The 16,899-nt window shown below is 50.3% G+C and overlaps 4 long non-coding RNA genes across 4 annotated transcripts; all 4 read left to right on the top strand.

Annotated features, from left to right (window-relative positions):
* The first annotated feature begins 3,073 nt into the window (after positions 1-3,073).
* Positions 3,074-3,608, top strand: LOC138110814 (uncharacterized). The gene is made up of 3 exons (XR_011151083.1): positions 3,074-3,134; positions 3,213-3,254; positions 3,339-3,608. It is a non-coding gene; the product is annotated as an uncharacterized lncRNA (long non-coding RNA).
* A 10,846-nt stretch (positions 3,609-14,454) lies between these two features.
* LOC138112071 (uncharacterized) lies at positions 14,455-15,111 on the top strand. Its single transcript, XR_011151537.1, has 3 exons — positions 14,455-14,836; positions 14,915-14,956; positions 15,051-15,111. It is a non-coding gene; the product is annotated as an uncharacterized lncRNA (long non-coding RNA).
* A 1-nt stretch (position 15,112) lies between these two features.
* On the top strand, positions 15,113-16,455 carry LOC138112070 (uncharacterized). Its single transcript, XR_011151536.1, has 3 exons — positions 15,113-15,211; positions 15,291-15,370; positions 15,457-16,455. It is a non-coding gene; the product is annotated as an uncharacterized lncRNA (long non-coding RNA).
* Positions 16,456-16,603: 148 nt separating this feature from the next.
* LOC138112072 (uncharacterized) lies at positions 16,604-16,899 on the top strand. Its single transcript, XR_011151538.1, has 3 exons — positions 16,604-16,647; positions 16,742-16,786; positions 16,862-16,899. It is a non-coding gene; the product is annotated as an uncharacterized lncRNA (long non-coding RNA).

Genomic DNA, 16,899 nt, shown 5'->3' with positions numbered 1-16,899 from the left:
TCAGTAGAGGCTTTTGGCCTCTAAAGCAGCAGAGGTTTTGAAGATATTGGGAAGAAGATGGTGTTGAACACAGGGAGTATTTAGGTTTGTAATTTTGGCCTGAGTGTTCAGGGGTGGTAAGGTGCTTTTCTAATTTCAGGGTTTTTTCTTGTTTTTTTTTTTTTTTCTTTAGGAGCATTGTAACTTCCAGGTTGTATTGAGTATGAAGCTTCAAATTTTTTTAGTGCATTCATTGTGTCATAAAAGGGACCTTGCTCATATCAAAGATGATATCCAAAATTGTGGCTTCCAATAGGTAAGTTATGGATTGCAGCTGGGAGAGTGTGAGCAGGGTAGCTGGTTTAGGAAGTGCCAGAAGGGGTTTTGAAGGCCATAGGGTGGGAAAAGGTGTCTATTTATGGCTACCTAAGGCTTTTTCCCAAGCACAGCAGATGCATTTATACATCTTAAAGCACACAATTGCATCCACCGTACTCACAGAAATACCATATGACTTTGCCCCTCGCTGTCTCACGTGTCTATTGAAATAATGGCCACAGCTTTGGATTCTGGGTGAAGACAGAGACCCGAGGACCTGGATGTGCTTAGGAGGTGGTGAGTAGCCAAATTGTGGGCATTTGGCCTATATGCCACTAGATTTGTGCATTGATGTTGTGGTTTTTTTTTTTATTGTAGGTGACTTTGAGGCTAACCTGGCTATTATGGGTCCTTCTGAGACAACTGAGGAGGACTCATTTCACATCCAATGTGGATTCATATTGCCGGTCATCCGAAAGATAAGTCAGGGGCTATGACCTGGAGATGGGATGGCAGCAGGGTACTGAGTTGGAAATTCCTGGGAAAAACTTAATAACTAGTGTAGGGGTAAGGGATGCTCTCTAAGGGGCCTCTTAGGACAGCTAAAGGGAGAGGCTCCACATTTGATTGCAACTGTAGGGTATGCAGTGCAGAGCAGTTCCAGTCTGTGTTGTGTTGTCTGGTGTGTTGTGTTGTTTAGCATGTCTTCAGGATCCCTTGGATCAGATATGTCTGCCTTTTATCCTCAAGGACCTTATGGCAAGTGTCAGCCATCATCTCTAGGTTCTCAAACATTTGTACTTCTCGGCATGTCACCGATATCATTTGTTCTCTTACCGACGGGCTCAGCCATGTCTCGGAATCGCATCTCAGAAGTGTTGAGTCAGATGTCTTTTGAGGCCTCATTCCTGGCTGTATTGCCATACATCCTTTCCAGCCGTGAGTTGTAATGTCCTGGGGCTTATAACATTGTAAGGATACAGGGAGCATTCTGAACATAGCATTGTTTTGCAGCTGTCTTGATCATCATGACTGACAGTTCTTATAATAGGTCACTCTATTACAGTCTTTTCTTCCGCTCCTTAGAGCCGCTTCCGTCTACTGTCGCTACACCATCGGTCATCTCTTTTGGCGTCATCTCGGTCCGCACCATCATTCTTCTCTCAGAGAGCTTTTTTTATCATCCTTGCGTCCCACTGTTTGTAGCATAATGTGTTGTTTGAGTTTGTGTTTAGCCTGGAACTGCTCTGCCCTGTGGAATAGACTGGGGGGTAGGTGTAATAGAAAGAAGGCTTTATGGGTAACCTTTACCTTTGCATAACCACCTGAGCCACACCTCAGATGGAGCAACCACGGCCGGTCGGTGCGGGGTTCGGCGGGAGCGGTATGGCGGCATCTTGCAGTTTTCTAGTCCCAAGTTATCATGCAGCCCTTTAACTTTTGTCATCACTTCCTTTCAGATGCAGATGGGTTAAATCGGTGGCAGAGTGCCCCATACCGGGTGAGAGGGCTTGCACAGGAAGGTCAGTCGCCATTTGTCTTTACAGGGCAAGTGTGAATGGTGACTGTGTTCCAGCATTGTTCTTTGTCTTTATTTTTAGGAGGGAAAGCTAGATCTCAGCAGTCAAGGTCAAGTGAGCAAGGTAAGCAGTGACCGGGGGAAAGAAAAAGTTGTTATTCCTTGGGTGGCAAGTTCTGGTACAGCTCTAAGCATCCACTGTCACTTGTGTGTTTTAGGGGGTCCACTTGTATTATGCTGAACCCCTCACGGACTGGCCGATGTACCCGGCTCGCTGCCCTCATGAGCCCTCCCAAAGCATTATGGGACTCTGCAATGAAGCCTTTACCTTTTCCATTCAAAGATACCATCCGGGCAGACTTTGGCAACGGCCGAGAAGTTGGGCGAGTTGGGGAGGGAGGGGAGAGGAGCGAGGGTCTGCTCAAGTCTCAGCAATGCTGCATCACGTTGTCTCCTCTTAACCCAGGTATACCCTACAATGACGGTGCCATCCTTGGAGCGCAGCCAAAGTGTGTGGCCCCAGGACCCCGGGCTTCTTAGGAGATGGTGAGTAGTGGAATTGCTGGGTTTTGGCTAACATGCCACTAAGTTGAAGCCTTGATATTTGGTTTTCTTTATTGTAGCTGACTAAGAGACAACAGGCTGGCAATGGTAGGAGCTTCCTGGATGGCAAGGTGGCCCTCTTTTGCACCCAAAGAGGATTCACATCCCTGGATGTCTGAGAGATAAGTCAATGGGATGAAAGCGGGGTGTTGGGTAGGGGGTTGCTGGGAGGGATTTTTAAGTCAGCTTTGGAGATGGGGCTACCCACAAAGGGGCCCCTTAGGCCACATAAAGGGAAAGTCTCACTTTTGATCACAGTGCCGAGGTGTGCAGGGCAGAGCAGTCCCAGTGCATGTTGTGTCACTTCTCTATTGTGTGTTCTGTGTCTTTTGGGCATCTTGTGTCTCATGTCTTTTGCTTTAGCCCTTTGATGTGCTTGCGGTCATTCTTCTTGCTGAGAGTTTTCTCTTCTCGTTGTGTCCCCTCCTTTGTCATCTGCTGCATGCAAATCCTGCATGGGATTTGGCCCGGAGCTGCTCTGCCCTACTGCACAGTCTGGCCTATAGGTGTAATAGGGCAAGGCTTGGAGACTTGGAATTTGTTTCGTAGGGTGTAGTTTGGCCTCTAGGTGATATTCCTAGATTGACACAGGATGCCTGGAGCTGTTAAGTTCTCACGCAGCACTTTGACTTTTGTCATCACTTTCTTTCAGATGCAGTTGGGTTAAATCTGGGGCAGAGTGCCCCACACCGGGTGAGGGGGTTCCTGCAGGAAGGTCAGTCACCATTTGTGTTTGCAAGGCAAGTGTGAATGGTGACTGTGTCCCAGCATTGTTCTTTGTCTTTATTTTTAGGAGGGAAAGCTAGATCTCAGCAGTCAAGATCAAGTGGGTGAGGTAAGCAGTGACTGGTAGACAGAATGACTTGTTATTGCTTGGGTATCAATTTCTGGTGCATCCATTGTTATTTGTGTGCTTTAGGGGGTCTACTTGTATTATGCTCAACCTCCTCACCAACCGGCCGACAGACCCAGTTTGCTGCCCTCGTGAATCCTCCGGAAGCATTACAGGACTCTGCAATGAAGTCTTTACATTTTCCATTCAAAGCTACCATCCTGTTGCCTTTGGCAACGGCAGAGGAGTTGCAGCAAGTTGGGGATGGAGGGAGGAGGATTGAGGGTCCGCTCAAGTTTCAGCCATGCCACATTACCTTGTCTCCTCTTAACCCCAGTATACCCCGCAACGATGGCGTCAACCTCGGAGTGTGGCTGAAGTGTGCAGCCCGAGAACCCCGGCCTACGTAGGAGACGGTGAGTGGCAGAATTGTTGGGTTCTGGCCGAGGTGCCACTAACTTTGTGCACTGTTGTTTGGTTTGGTTTTGTTTATTGTAGCTGACTGAGAGAACAGCCCGGTGATGGCAGGAGCTTCCTGGATGGTGAGGCCACCTTCTTTTATGCCTGAGGTAGATTTGCATCCCTGGATGTCCGAGAGATAAGTTGAGGGGGTGAAAGCAGAGTGTCAGGTCAGGGCTTGCTGGGAGGGAACATTGAGCCAGCTTCAGAGATGGGGATGTCTAAGAAGGGGCCCCTTAGGCCCCATAAAGGGAAAGTCTCACTTTTGATTAAAACACTTATGTGTGCAGAGCAGTCCTGGTGCATGTCATGTCACTTGTCTGTTGTGCCTTCTGTCTCGTTTGGGCATCTTGTGTCTCATGTATTTAGTCTTAGCCCTTCAATGTGTTTGCAGTCATTCTTCTTGCCGAGAGTTTTCTCTCCTTGTTGTGTCCCCTTGTTTGTCATCTCTTGTGTCACGGGTGCCTGCATGGGTTTGGCCCAGAACTGCTATGCCCTGCTGCATAGCCTGGCCTATAGGTGTAATAGGACAAGGCCCTGGGACTTGAGATTTGTTATGTAGGGTGTAGTTTGACCTCAAGATGTTATTCCTAGATTGACACAGGATGGCTGGAGCTGTTAAGTTATCGTGCAGCCCTTTGACTTTTGTCATCACTTTCTTTCAGATGCAGATGGGTTAAATCCATGGCAGAGCGCCGCATACCGGTTGAGGGGGTTCCCGCAGGAAGGTCAGTCACTGTTTGTGTTTGCAGGGCAAGTGTAAATGGTGGCAATGTTCCAGCATTGTTCTTTGTCTTTGTTTTTAGGAGGTAAAGCCAGATAGCAGCAGTCAAAGTGAAGTGAGCGAGGTAAGCAGTGACCGGTGGAAAGAAAAAGTTGTTATTCCTTGGGTGCCAAGTTCTGGTACACCTCTAAGCATCCACAATCATTTCTGTGTTTTAGGGGGTCCACTTGTATTATGCTGAAGCACCTCCATGACTGGCCAACAGACCCGGTCTGCCACCCTTGTGAGCCCTCCAGAAGTGTTACGGGACTCTGCGACGGAGCCTTTACCTTTTCCATTCAAAGCTGCTGTCCGGGCACCCTTTAGCAACGGCTGGGTAGTTGTGGTGAGTCAGGGAGGGAGGAAGAGTGAGGGTCTGCTCAAATTTCAGCAATGCTGCATCACCTTGTCTCCTCTTAACCCAGGAATATGTGGCGACGATGGCGTCGGCCTTGGAGCATGGCCAAAGCGTGCGGCCTGAGAACCCTGGCCTTCTTAGGGGATGGTGAGCGGTGGAATTGTTGGGTTCTGGCCGAGGTGTCACTAAGTTCGTGCACTGATGTTTGGTTTGGTTTTCTTTATTGTAGCTGACTGAGAGAACAGCCTGGCGATGGCAGGAGCTTCCTGGATGGCGAGGTGGCCTTTTTGTGTGCCCGAGGAGGATTTGCATCCCTGCACATCTGAGAGATAAGTCGAGGGGATGAAAGCGGAGTGTTGGGTTGGGGCTCACTGGGAGGGAATATTGAGTCTGCTTCAGAGATGGGGATGTCTAAGAAGGGGCCCCTTAGGCCCCATGAAAGGAAAGTCTCACTTTTGATCACAAGGTCGAGGTGCGCCAGGCAGAGCAGACCCAGTGCATGTCATGTCACTTGTCTATTGTGCGCCCTGTCTCTTTTGGGCATCTCATGTCTTCTGTCTTAGTTCTTCAATGTGCTTGCAGTCATTCTTCTCACTGAGAGTTTTCTCTCCTCATCCCTTCACCTCGTTTGTGATCTGCTGTGTCACAGGTGCCTGCATGGGTTTGGTCTGGAGCTGCTCTGCCTGGCTGCACAGTCTGGCATATAGTTGTAATAGGACAGGACCCTGGGACTTGAGATTTGTGATGTAGGGTGTAGTTTGGCCTCTAGATGTTATTCCTAGATTGACACAGGATGGCTGGAGGTGCGAAGTTCTCATGCAGCACTTTAACTTTTGTCATCACTTTTTCAGATGCAGACGGGTTAAATCTGTGGCAGAGCGTTCCCCACCGGTTGAAGGGGATTCCCGCAAGAAGGTGAGTCACTGTTTGTGTTTGCAGGGCAAGTGTAAATGGTGGCAATGTTCCAGCATTGTTCTTTGTCTTTATTTTTAGGAGGTAAAGCTGGGTAGCAGCAGTCAAGGTAAAGTGAGCGTGGTAAGCGGTGACCGGTGGAAAGAAAAAGTTATTCCTTGGGTGTCAAGTTCTGGTACAGCTCCAAGCATCCATTGTCATTTGTGTGTTTAAGGTGGTCTGCTTGTGTTCTCCGAACCTCCATGACTGGCAGACCCGGCTCGCCACCCTTGTGAGCCCTCTGAAAGTATTATGGGACTCTTTGACCAAGCCTTCACCTTTTCCATTTGAAGGGTCTTTCTGAGCAGCCTTTAGCAATGGCTGGGGAGCTGCAGCATGTTGGGGAGGGAGGAGGAACGAGGGTCTGCTCGAGTCTCAGCAATGCCATATCACCTTGTCTCCTCCTAATCCAGGTAAACCCTGCAATGCCAGTGTCAGCCTTGGACCATGGCCAAAGCGTGTGGCCCAAGGACCCTGGCCCTATTAGGAGACGGTGAGTAGCAGAATTGTCGGGTTTTGGCTGAGGGGCCACTAAGCTAATGTACTGATGTTGGGTTTGGTTTTTTTTTGTAGCTGACTGAGAGAGAACAGCCTAGTGACGGCAGGAGCTTCCTGGATGGCAAGGGGGCCTTCTTTTGCGTCCAAGGCAGATTCACATGCCCAGGTGTCTGAGAGATAAGTCGAGGCTTGTGACTCACAGAGGGGGTGACATCAGGTTGTTGAGTTGGGACTCACCAGGAGGTATTTTTGAGTCAGATTTGGAGGTGGGGATACCCAAGAAGGGGCCCCTTAGGACCTATAAAGCACAAGTTTTGCTTTTGATCACAGAGCTGAGATGTGCTGGGCAGAGCAGGCCTGGTACATGTCACGTGTCTATTGTGCGTTCTCTGTCTTTTGTGCATCTCGTGTATCAGGTCTTTTGCCTTAGCCCTTTGAGATGCTTATTGCAAACTCTGGGCATTATTCTTAGCATCTCTGTTCTTGGTGTTCCTCAGTGTGGTGCCGATACCATTGATCCTTTGACTCGTGAGCTTGGAGGTGCATCAGGATCACGTCTCTCTTCAGCGATGTTGAGTCGGGTGTCTTTTCAGGTCTTGTTCTGAGCTGGATTGTCAGCTGTGCACTGCAATGATCCATTATAGAGGATGAGGACTCTTAAGAATGTGAAGCTAGCTAGAGGATTCCACCCGTCCAATTCTTGGGCATCCATCTTTACGGTTCTTGGAATAAGTCCTTCTCTTATCATCCTCTTCTGCCAGGGTTCGTGCAGCCTCGTTGGCTCACCGTCGGTCTCGCCGTGGTCATCTCATTCCTCATTTGCTCGGTCCTTGTGATCATCTAGCCCAGAGTTTTCCCTCCTTGTTGTGTCCCCTTGTTTGTCATGTCCTGTGTCACGGGTGCCTGAGTGGGTTTGGCCCAGAGCTGCTCTGCCTTGTTGCATATACTCTGGCATATAGGTGTAATAAAACAAGGCCCAAGGCCTTTAAATCTGTAATGTAGGGTGTAGTTTGGCCTCTAGATGATATTCTGAGATTGACACAAGATGGCTGGAGCTGTGAAGTTCTCATGCAGCACTTTGACTTTTGTCATCACTTTCTTGCAGATGCAGACGGATTAAATCCATGGCAGAGCGCCCCATACTGGGTGAGGGGGTTCGCGCAGGAAGGTCGGACACCGTTTGTGTTTGCAGAGCAAGTGTAAGTGGTGGCTGTGTTACAGCATTGTTCTTTGTCTTTGTTCCTAGGAGGTAAAGCCAGATCTCAGCAGTCAAGGTCAAGTGTACGAGGTAAGAAGTCACTGGTGGAAAGAACCACTTGTTATTCCTTGGGTGCCAAGTTCTGGTACAGCTCTAAGCATCCATTGACATTTGTGTGTTTCAGGCGCTCCTCTTGTATTACACTGAACCCCTCACCGACTGGCCGACAGACCCGTCTTGCCGCCTTCTGCAAGTATCATGGGACTCCGACGAAGCCTTTTCCATGTGAAGGTACCCATCCAGGTAGCTTTTGGCAACGGCCGAGGAGTTGTGGCAAGTCGGGGAGGGAGGGAGGAGGAGCAAAGGTCCACTCAAGTTTCAGCAATGCCGCATAACCGTGTCTCCCCTCAACCCAGGTATACCCTGCGATGATGGCGCCAGCCTTGAAGTGTGGCCTGAGGATCCGGGCCCTCTTAGGAGTCGGTGAGTAGTGGAATTGTTGCGTTTTGGCTGATGTGCCACTAAGCCTGTGTACCGATGTTTGGTTTTCTTTATTGTAGCTGACTGAGAGACAACAGCCTGGCAATGGCAGCAGCTTCTGGGATGGCGAGAGGTGGCCTTCTTTTGCGCCCCAGGAAGATTCACATCCCTAGATGTCCGAGAGATAAGTTGAGGGCTGCAACCCATGGCGGGAATGAAAGCGGGGTGTCGGGTCAGGGTTGCTGGGAGGGAGTTTTGAGTCAGCTTTGGAGATGGGAATACCCAAGAAGGGGCCCCTTAGCCTGCATAATGGAAAAGTCTCACACTTGATCGCAATGCTGAGGTGCGCAGGGCAGAGCAACCTGAGTGCATGATGTGTCACTTGTTTATTGTGCATGCCGTGTCTTTTGGGCATCTTGTGTCACACGTCTTTTGCCTTAGCCCTTTGATGTGCTTGCAGTCATGCTTTCTGTGGAATGTTCCCTCTCCTTGTTGCATCCCCTTGTTTGTGTCTTCTCCTGTGTCGCGGGTGCCTGCATGGGTTTGGCCCAGAGCTGCTCTGCCCTGCTGCATACTCTGGCATATAGGTGTAATAGAACAAGGCCCAAGGCCTTTAAATCTGTAATGTAGGGTGTATTTTTGCCTCTAGATAATATGCCTAGATTGTCACAAGATGGTTGGAGTTGTGAAGTTCTCATGCAGCACTTTGACTTTTGTCATCACTTTCTTGCAGATGCAGACGGATTAAATCCATGGCAGAGCGCCCCATACCAGGTGAGGGGGTTCCTGCATTAAGGTCGGTCACAGTTTGTCTTTGCAGAGCAAGTGTAAATGGTTTCTGTGTTACAGCATTGTTCTTTGTCTTTGTTCTTAGGAGGTAAAGCCAGATCTCAGCAGTCAAGGTCAAGTGAACGAGGTAAGAAGTCACTGGTGGAAAGAACCACTTGTTAATCCTTGGGTGCCAAGTTCTGGTACAGCTCTAAGCATCCATTGTCATTTGTGTGTTTTAGATGTTCTGCTTGTATTACATCAAAACCTCTCGCTGACCGGCCGACAGACCCAGCTTGCTGCCCTGGTGAGCCCTCCAGAAGCATTACGGGACTCCGCAACAAAGCCTTTACCTTCTCCATGTGAAGGCACCGTCTGGGAAGCCTTCGGCAGCGGCCAGGTAGTTGCAGTGAGTTGTGGAGGGAGGGAGGATTGAGGGCCCCCTCAAGTTTCGGCAGTGTCGCATCACCTTGTCTCCTCTTAACCCCAGTATACCCTGTGACAATGGCGATGGCATTGGCCTCGGAGCTTGGCCAAAGCGTGCAGCCCGAGGACCCCAGCCTTTTTGGGAGATGGTGAGTGGCAGAATTGACAGGTTTTGGCTGAGGTGCCGCTAAGTTCATGCACTGATGTCTGTTTCGTTTTGTTTATTGTAGTTCGCCAAGAGATAACCAGCCCGATGAAGGCATGAGCTTCCTGCATGGTGAGGTGGCCTTCTTTTGCACCCGAGGCAGATTGACATCCTCAGACATCCAAGCGATAAGTCGAGACCTGTGTCCCACAGAGGGAGTGAAAGCTGGGTGTTGAGTTGGGACTCACCGGGAGATATTTTTGAGTCAGATTTGGAGGTGGGGATACCCAAGAAGGGACCCCTTAGGCCCCAGAAAGCTTAAGTCTTGCTTTTGACTACAGTGCTGAGGTGCGCAGGGCAGAGCAGTCCTGGTACACGTCACGTGTCTATTGTGCGTTCTCTGTCTTTTGTGCATCTTGTGTCACAGGCCTTTTGCCTTAGCCCTTTGAGATGCTTATTGCAAATGCTGGGCATTATTCTTAGCATCTCTGTTCTTGGTGTTCCTCAGTGCGTTGCCGATACCATTGATCCTTTGACTCGTGAGCTTGGAGGTGCATCAAAACCACGTCTCTCTTCAGTGATGTTGAGTCGGGTGTCTTTTCAGGTCTTGTTCTGAGCTGCATCGACAGCTGTGCACTGCAATGATCCATTATAGAGGATGAGGACTTTTAAGAATGTGAAGATAGCTAGAGGATTCCACCCGTCCAATTCTTGGGCATCCATCTTTACGGTTCTTGGAATAAGCCCTTCTGTTATCATCCTCTTCTGCCAGGGTTCTTGCAGCCTCGTTGGCTCACCGTCGGTCTCGCCGCGGTCATCTCATTTCTCATTTGCTTGGTCCTTGTGATTGTCTAGCCCAGAGTTCTCTCTCCTTGTTGTGTCCCCTTGTTTGTCATGTCCTGTGTCACGGGTGCCTGAGTGGGTTTGGCCCAGAGCTGCTCTGCCCTGCAGCATACTGTGGAGTATGGGTGTAATAGGACAAGGCCTGGGGATGTGGAATTTGTGGTGTAGGTTGTAGCTTGGCCTCAAGATGGTGTTCCTAGACTGGTACAGGATGGCTGGAGCTGTGAAGTTCTCATGCAGCTCTTTGACTTTTGTCTTCACTTTATTGCAGATGCAGACGGATTAAATCCGTGGCAGAGCGCCCCATACTCTCTCACTCGGGTGAGGGGATTCCCGCAGGAAGGTTGGTCACTGTTTGTCTTTGCAGGGCAAGCATAAATGGTGGCTGTGTTACAGCATTATTCTTTCTTTGTTCTTAGGCGGTGAAGCTAGATCTCAGCAGTCAAGGTCAAGTGAACGAGGTAAGAAGTCACTGGTGGAAAGAACCACTTGTTATTTCTTGGGTGCCAAGTTCTGGTACAGCTCTAAGCATCCACTGTCATTTGTGTGTTTCAGGCGGTCCCCTTGTATTACACTGAAACCCCTCACTGACTGGCTGATGGACCTGGCTTGCTGCCCTCATGAGTCCTCTGCAAGTATCATGGGACTCTGCGATGAGGCCTTTACATTTTCCATGTGAAGGTACCGTCTTGGTAGCCTTCAGCAATGGCCGATGAGTTGCAGCATGTCAGGGAGGGAGGAGGAACGAGGGTCCACTCAAGTTTCAGCAATGCTGTATACCTCGTCTCCACTCAACCCCGGTATACCCTGCGATGATGTCGTCGGCCTTGGAGCGCGGCCAGAGCGTGCGGCCTGAGGACCCGGGCTCTCTTAGTAGACAGTGAGTAGTGGAATTGTTGGGTTTTGGCTGACATGCCACTAAGCTCATATACTGATGTTTGGTTGTCTTTATTGTAGCTGACTGAGAGACAGCAGCCTGGCAATGGCAGCAGCTTCTGGGTTGGCGAGAGGCGGCCTTTTTTGTGCCCCAGAAAGATTCACATCCCCAGATGTCCGAGAGATAAGTTGAGGGATATGACTCACGGAGGGAATGAAAGCGGGGTGTCGGGTCGGGGCTTGCTGGGAGGGAGTTTTGAGTCAGCTTTGGAGATGGGGATATCCAAGAAGGGGCCCCTTAGCCCACATAATGGGAAAGCCTCACATTTGATCGCAATGCTGAGGTGCGCAGGGCAGAGCAATTGCAGTGCATGTTGCGTCACTTGTCTATTGTGCATGCCGTGTCTTTTGGGCATCTTGTGTCACAGGTCTTTTGCCTTAGCCCTTTGATGTGCTTGCAGTCATGCTTTTCGCCGAGAGTTCTCTCTTTGTTGCATCCCCTTGATTGTCGTCTCCTGTGTCACGGGTGCCTGCATGGAATGGCCCAGAGCTGCTCTGCCCTGCTGCATACCCTAGCATATCAATGTAACAGAACAAGGCCCAAGGCCTTTAAATTTGTAATGTAGGGTGCAGTTTGTCCTCTAGATGATATTTCTAGATTGTCAGAAGATGGCTGGAGCTGTGAAGTTCTCATGCTGCCCTTTGACTTTTGTCATCGCTTTCTTGCAGATGCAGACAGATTAAATCCGTGCCAGAGCGCCCTATACTGGGTGAGGGGGTTCCCCCAGGAAGGTCAGTCACTGTTTGTGTTTCCTCAGCAAGTGTTACTGGTGGCTTTGTTACAGGATCGTTCTTCGTCTTTGTTCTTAGGAGGTAAAGCCAGATCTCGGCAGTCAAGGTCAAGTGAATGAGGTAAGAAGTCACTGGTGGAAAGAATCACTTGGTATTCCTTGGGTGCCAAGTTTTGGTACAGCTCTGAGCATCCACTGTCATTTGTGTGTTTCAGGCGGTCCCCTTGTATTACACTGAAACCCCTCACCAACTGGCTGATGGACCTGGCTCGCTGCCCTCGTGAGTCCTCTGCAAGTATCATGGGACTCTGCGATGAAGCCTTTACCTTTTCCTTGCGAAGGTACCGTCTGAGTAGCCTTCAGCAACGGCCGAGGAGTTGCAGCATGTCGGGGAGGGAGGAGGAACAAGGGTCCACTCAAGTTTCTGCAATGCTGCATAACCTCGTCTCCCCTCAACCCAGGTATACCCTGCGATGATGTCGTCGGCCTTGGAGCGCGGCCAGAGCGTGCAGCCTGAGGACCCGGGCTCTCTTAGTGGACAGTGAGTAGTGGAATTGTTGGGTTTTGGCTGACATGCCACTAAGCTCATATACTGATGTTTGGTTGTCTTTATTGTAGCTGACTGAGAGACAACAGCCTGGCAATGGCAGCAGCTTCTGGGATGGCGAGAGGTGGCCTTCTTTTGCGCCCCAGGAAGATTCACATCCCCAGATGTCCGAGAGATAAGTTGAGGGATATGACCCATGGAGGGAATGAAAGCGGGGTGTCGGGTCGGAGCTTGCTGGGAGGGAGTTTTGAGTCATCTTTGGAGATGGGGATGTCCAAGAAGGGGCCCCTTAGCCCGCATAATGGGAAAGCCTCACATTTGATCGCAATGCTGAGGTGCGCAGGGCAGAGCAATCGCAGTGCATGTTGCGTCACTTGCTTATTGTGCATGCCGTGTCTTTTGGGCATCTTGTGTCACAGGTCTTTTGCCTTAGCTCTTTGATGTGCTTGCTGTCATGCTTTTCGCCGAGAGTTCTCTCTCCTCATTGCATCTCCTCTTTTGTCGTCTCCTGTGTCATGGGTGCCTGCATGGAATGGCCCAGAGCTGCTCTGCCCTGCTGCATACTCTGGCATATAGGTGTAATAGATCAAGGCCCAAGGCCTTTAAATCTGTAATGTATGGTGTAGTCTGGCCTCTAGATGATATTCCTAGATTGTCCCAAGATGGCTGGAGCTGTGAAGTTCTCATGCAGCCCTTTGACTTTTGTCATCACTTTCTTGCAGATGCAGGCAGATTAAATCCATGGCAGAGCGCCCCATACCAGGTGAGGGGGTTTCCTGCAGGAAGGTCAGTCACCGTTTGTTTGCGGGGCAAGTGTAATTGGTGGCTGTGTTACAGCATCGTTCTTCGTCTTTGTTTTTAGGAGGTAATGCCAGATCTCAGCAGTCAAAGTCGAGTTCGTGAGGTAAGTGGTGACCGGTGTACTGAACCAGTTGTTATTGTTTCGATGCCAAGTTCTGTCACTCTAAGCTTTAAGCATCCATTGTCATTTGTGTGCTTTAGGCAGTCCCCATGTATTATGGTGAAACTCCTTGCCAACTGGCTGATGGACCTGGCTCGCCGCTGTCGTTAGCCCGCCGGAAGTATTACAGGACTCTGTGACAAAGCCTTTACCTTTTCCATTTGAACGTGCCGTCCAGGTTGCCTTTTTCAACGGCCGGGTAGTTGCAGTGAGTTGCGGAGGGAGGGAGGAGCGAGGGCCCACTCAAGTTTCGGCAATGCCGCATCACCTCGTCTCCTCTTAACCCAGGTATACCCTGTGACGATGATGATGGCGTTGCCCTCAGAGCGTGGCCAAAGCGTGCGGCCTGAGGAGGCCAGCCTTTTTAGGAGACGGTGAGTGGCAGAATTGACAGGTTTTGGCTGAGGTGCCACTAAGCTCATGCACTGATGTTTGTCTGGTTTTCTTTATTGTAGCTGACTAAGAGCGAACCAGCCCGGTGAAGGCACGAGCTTCCCGCATGGTGATGCAGCCTTCTTTTGCACCCGAGGCAGATTGACATCCCCAGACATCCAAGAGATAAGTCGAGACCTGTGCCCCACAGAGGGGTGAAAGCGGGGTGTTGAGTTGGGACTCACCAGGAGGTATTTTTGAGTCAGATTTGGAGGTGGGGATACCCAAGAAGGGGTATCCCTTAGGCCCCATAAAGCTTAAGTCTTGCTTTTGATCACAGTGCCGAGGTGTGCAGGGCAGAGCAGGCCTGGTACATGTCACCTGTCTATTGTGCGTTCTCTGTCTTTTGTGCATCTCATGTCACAGGTCTTTTGCCTTAGCCCTTTGAGATGCTTATCGCAAACGCTGGGCATTGTTCTTAGCGTCTCTGTTCTTGGTGTTCCTCAGTGTGGTGCCGATACCATTGATCCTTTGACTCGTGAGCTTGGAGGTGCATCAGGATCGCGTCTCTCTTCAGCGACGTTGAGTCGGGTGTCTTTTCAGGTCTTGTTCTGAGCTGCATTGTCAGCTGTGCACTGCAATGATCCATTATAGAGGATGAAGGCTTGTAAGAATGTGAAGCTAGCTAGAGGATTCCACCCGTCCAATTCTCGGGCATCCATCTTTGCGGTTCTCGGAATAAGCCCTTCCGTTAGCATCTTCTTTGAGCCTCGTCGGTCTCGCAGAGATCATCTCGCTCCGCATTCTCTCGGTCCTTGCGGTCATTCCTCTTGCCAGAGTTTTCTCTCTTCATCGCATCTCCTCGTTTGTCATTTCCTGTGTCACGGGTGCCTGCATGGGTTTGGCCCGGAGCTGCTCTGCCCCGCCGTGTAGTCTGGTGTATAGGTGCAGTAGGACAAGTCCCAAGGCCTTGAAATCTGTAATATAGGGTGTAGTTTGGCCTCTAGCTGGTATTCCTAGATTGACACAGGATGCCTGGAGCTGTTATCATGCAGGACTCTGACTTTTGTCATCGCTTTCTTTCAGATGCAGATGGATGAAATCTGTGTCAGGGCGCCCAAGACCGGGCGAGGGGGTTCCCGCAAGAAGGTCAGTCGCCGTTTGTGTTTGTGGGGTAACTGTAAATGGTGGCTATGTTACAGCATTTTTCTTTGTCTTTGCTTTCAGGAGGTAAAGCTGGATAGCAGTAGTCAAGGTCGATGGAGCGAGGTAAGCGGTGACCGGTGGACAGAATGAGTTGTTATTGCTCGGTTATCAATTTCCGGTGCAGTTCTAAGCATCCATTGTCATTTGTGTGTTTTAGGGGGTCCGCTTTTTTTATGCCGAACCTTCTCGCCGACCGCCCGACAGACCCGGTTTGCCACTGTCGTGAGCGCTCTGGAAGTATTACAGGACTCTGCAACGAAGCCTTTACATTTTCTCTTCTGAGGTACCTTCCGGTACATCCACGGCCGTGGAGTTGCAGTGAGTCAGGGAGGGAGGAGGAGGGAGGGTCCACTTAAGTTTCAGCAATGCCACACCACCTTGTCTCCTCTTAACCCAGGCATACCCCGCGACGACGGCGTCGGCCTCGGAGCGTGGCCGAAGCGTGTGGTCGGAGGACCCCGGCCTTCTTAGGGGACGGTGAGTAGCGGAATTGTCGGGGCTTTGGCCGACGTGCCACTAAGTTCCTGTAGTGATGTTTGGTTTTCTTTATTGTGGCTGACTAGGAGACGACAGCCCGGTGATGACAGGAGCTTCCCAGAGGGTGAGCCGGCCTTCTGTTGTGCCTGAGGAGGATTCCCATCTCCAGATGCCTGAGAGATAAGTTGAGGGCTACAATCCACTGAGGGAATGAATGTGCGGTGTTGGGTCAGGGCTCGCCGGGAGGGATTTTTGAGTCAGATATGGAGGTGGGGATGTCCAGGAAGGGGCCCCTTAGGCCACATAAAGGGCAAGTCTCACTTTTGATCACAATGCCGAGGTGTGCAGAGCAGAGCAGTCCCGGTGTGTGTCACTTGTCTATTGTATGTTCTGTGTCTTTTGGGCATCTTCTGTTGCAGGTCTTTTGCCTTAGCCCTTTGAGATGCTTATTGGAAATGTTGGGTGTTATTCTTAGCATCTCTGCTCTCGGTGCTCTTTGGCCCGGTGCCGATACCATCGATCCTTTGACTCACGAGCTTGGAGGTGCATCAGAATCGCATCTCTTTTTAGAAGTGTCGAGTCAGATGTCTTTTATGGTCTTGTTCTGAGCTGTATTCACAGCTGTATGCCACAATGATCCATTATAGCGGATTAGGACTTGTCAGAATGCGAAGAGCGGTAGAGGATTCTGACCGTACGATTCTCGGGCATCCGTCTTTGCGGTTCTCGGAATAAGTCCTTCTGCCAGGGTTCTTCGAGCCTCATCGGCTCACTGTCGGTCTCGCCTAGGTCATCTCATTCCTCGTTCTCTCGGTCCTTGCGATCGTTCTTCTCTACGAGGGTTTTCTCTCTTCATCGCATCCCCTCCTTTGTCCTTTCCTGTGTCACAGGTGTCTGCGTGAATTTGGCCCGGAGCTGCTCTGCCCTGCCGCACGGTCTGGCATATGGGTGTAATAGGACAAGGCCCGGGGACTTGTAATTTGTGGTGTAGGCTGTAGTTTGGCCTCTAGATGGTATTCCTAGATTGACACAAGATAGCTGGGGCTGTGAAGTTCTCATGCAGCACTTTGACTTTTGTCATCGCTTTCTTTCAGATGCGGAGGGATTAAATCCGTGGCAGAGCGCCCTGGACCGGGTGACGGGGTTCCCACAGGAAGGTCAGTCACCATTTGTGTTTGTGGAGCAGGTGCAAATGGTGGCTGTGTTCCAGCATTGTTCTTTGTCTTTGTTCTTAGGAGGTCAAGCTGGATCTCAGCCATCAAGGTGAAGTGAGTGAGGTAAGCGGTGACTAGTGGACTGAACTAGTTTTTCTTGCTCACTTATCAATTTCTGGTGCAGCTCTAAGCATCTGTTATTTTTTGCGCATTTTAGGCGGTCCACCGGCAAGATGTCCCGGTCGGGGATGCTGGCAGCCAGGTGGGTGCAAGCTTAAGCTATAGGTGCAGTGTACTTTAATTGGAGGGGGGAGGTTGTGATTTCAGAGTCTTTCAGGATGTTTTTTGCTTTGTTTCTTTGCAGGTGCTGCTGCT

This window comes from Aphelocoma coerulescens, chromosome 5 (genome assembly GCF_041296385.1).
Source record: "Aphelocoma coerulescens isolate FSJ_1873_10779 chromosome 5, UR_Acoe_1.0, whole genome shotgun sequence".
Taxonomy (NCBI): Eukaryota; Metazoa; Chordata; class Aves; order Passeriformes; family Corvidae; genus Aphelocoma; species Aphelocoma coerulescens.
The sequence above is the reverse complement of the archived record's forward strand: the minus strand, read 5'-3'. Positions and strand labels throughout refer to the sequence as shown.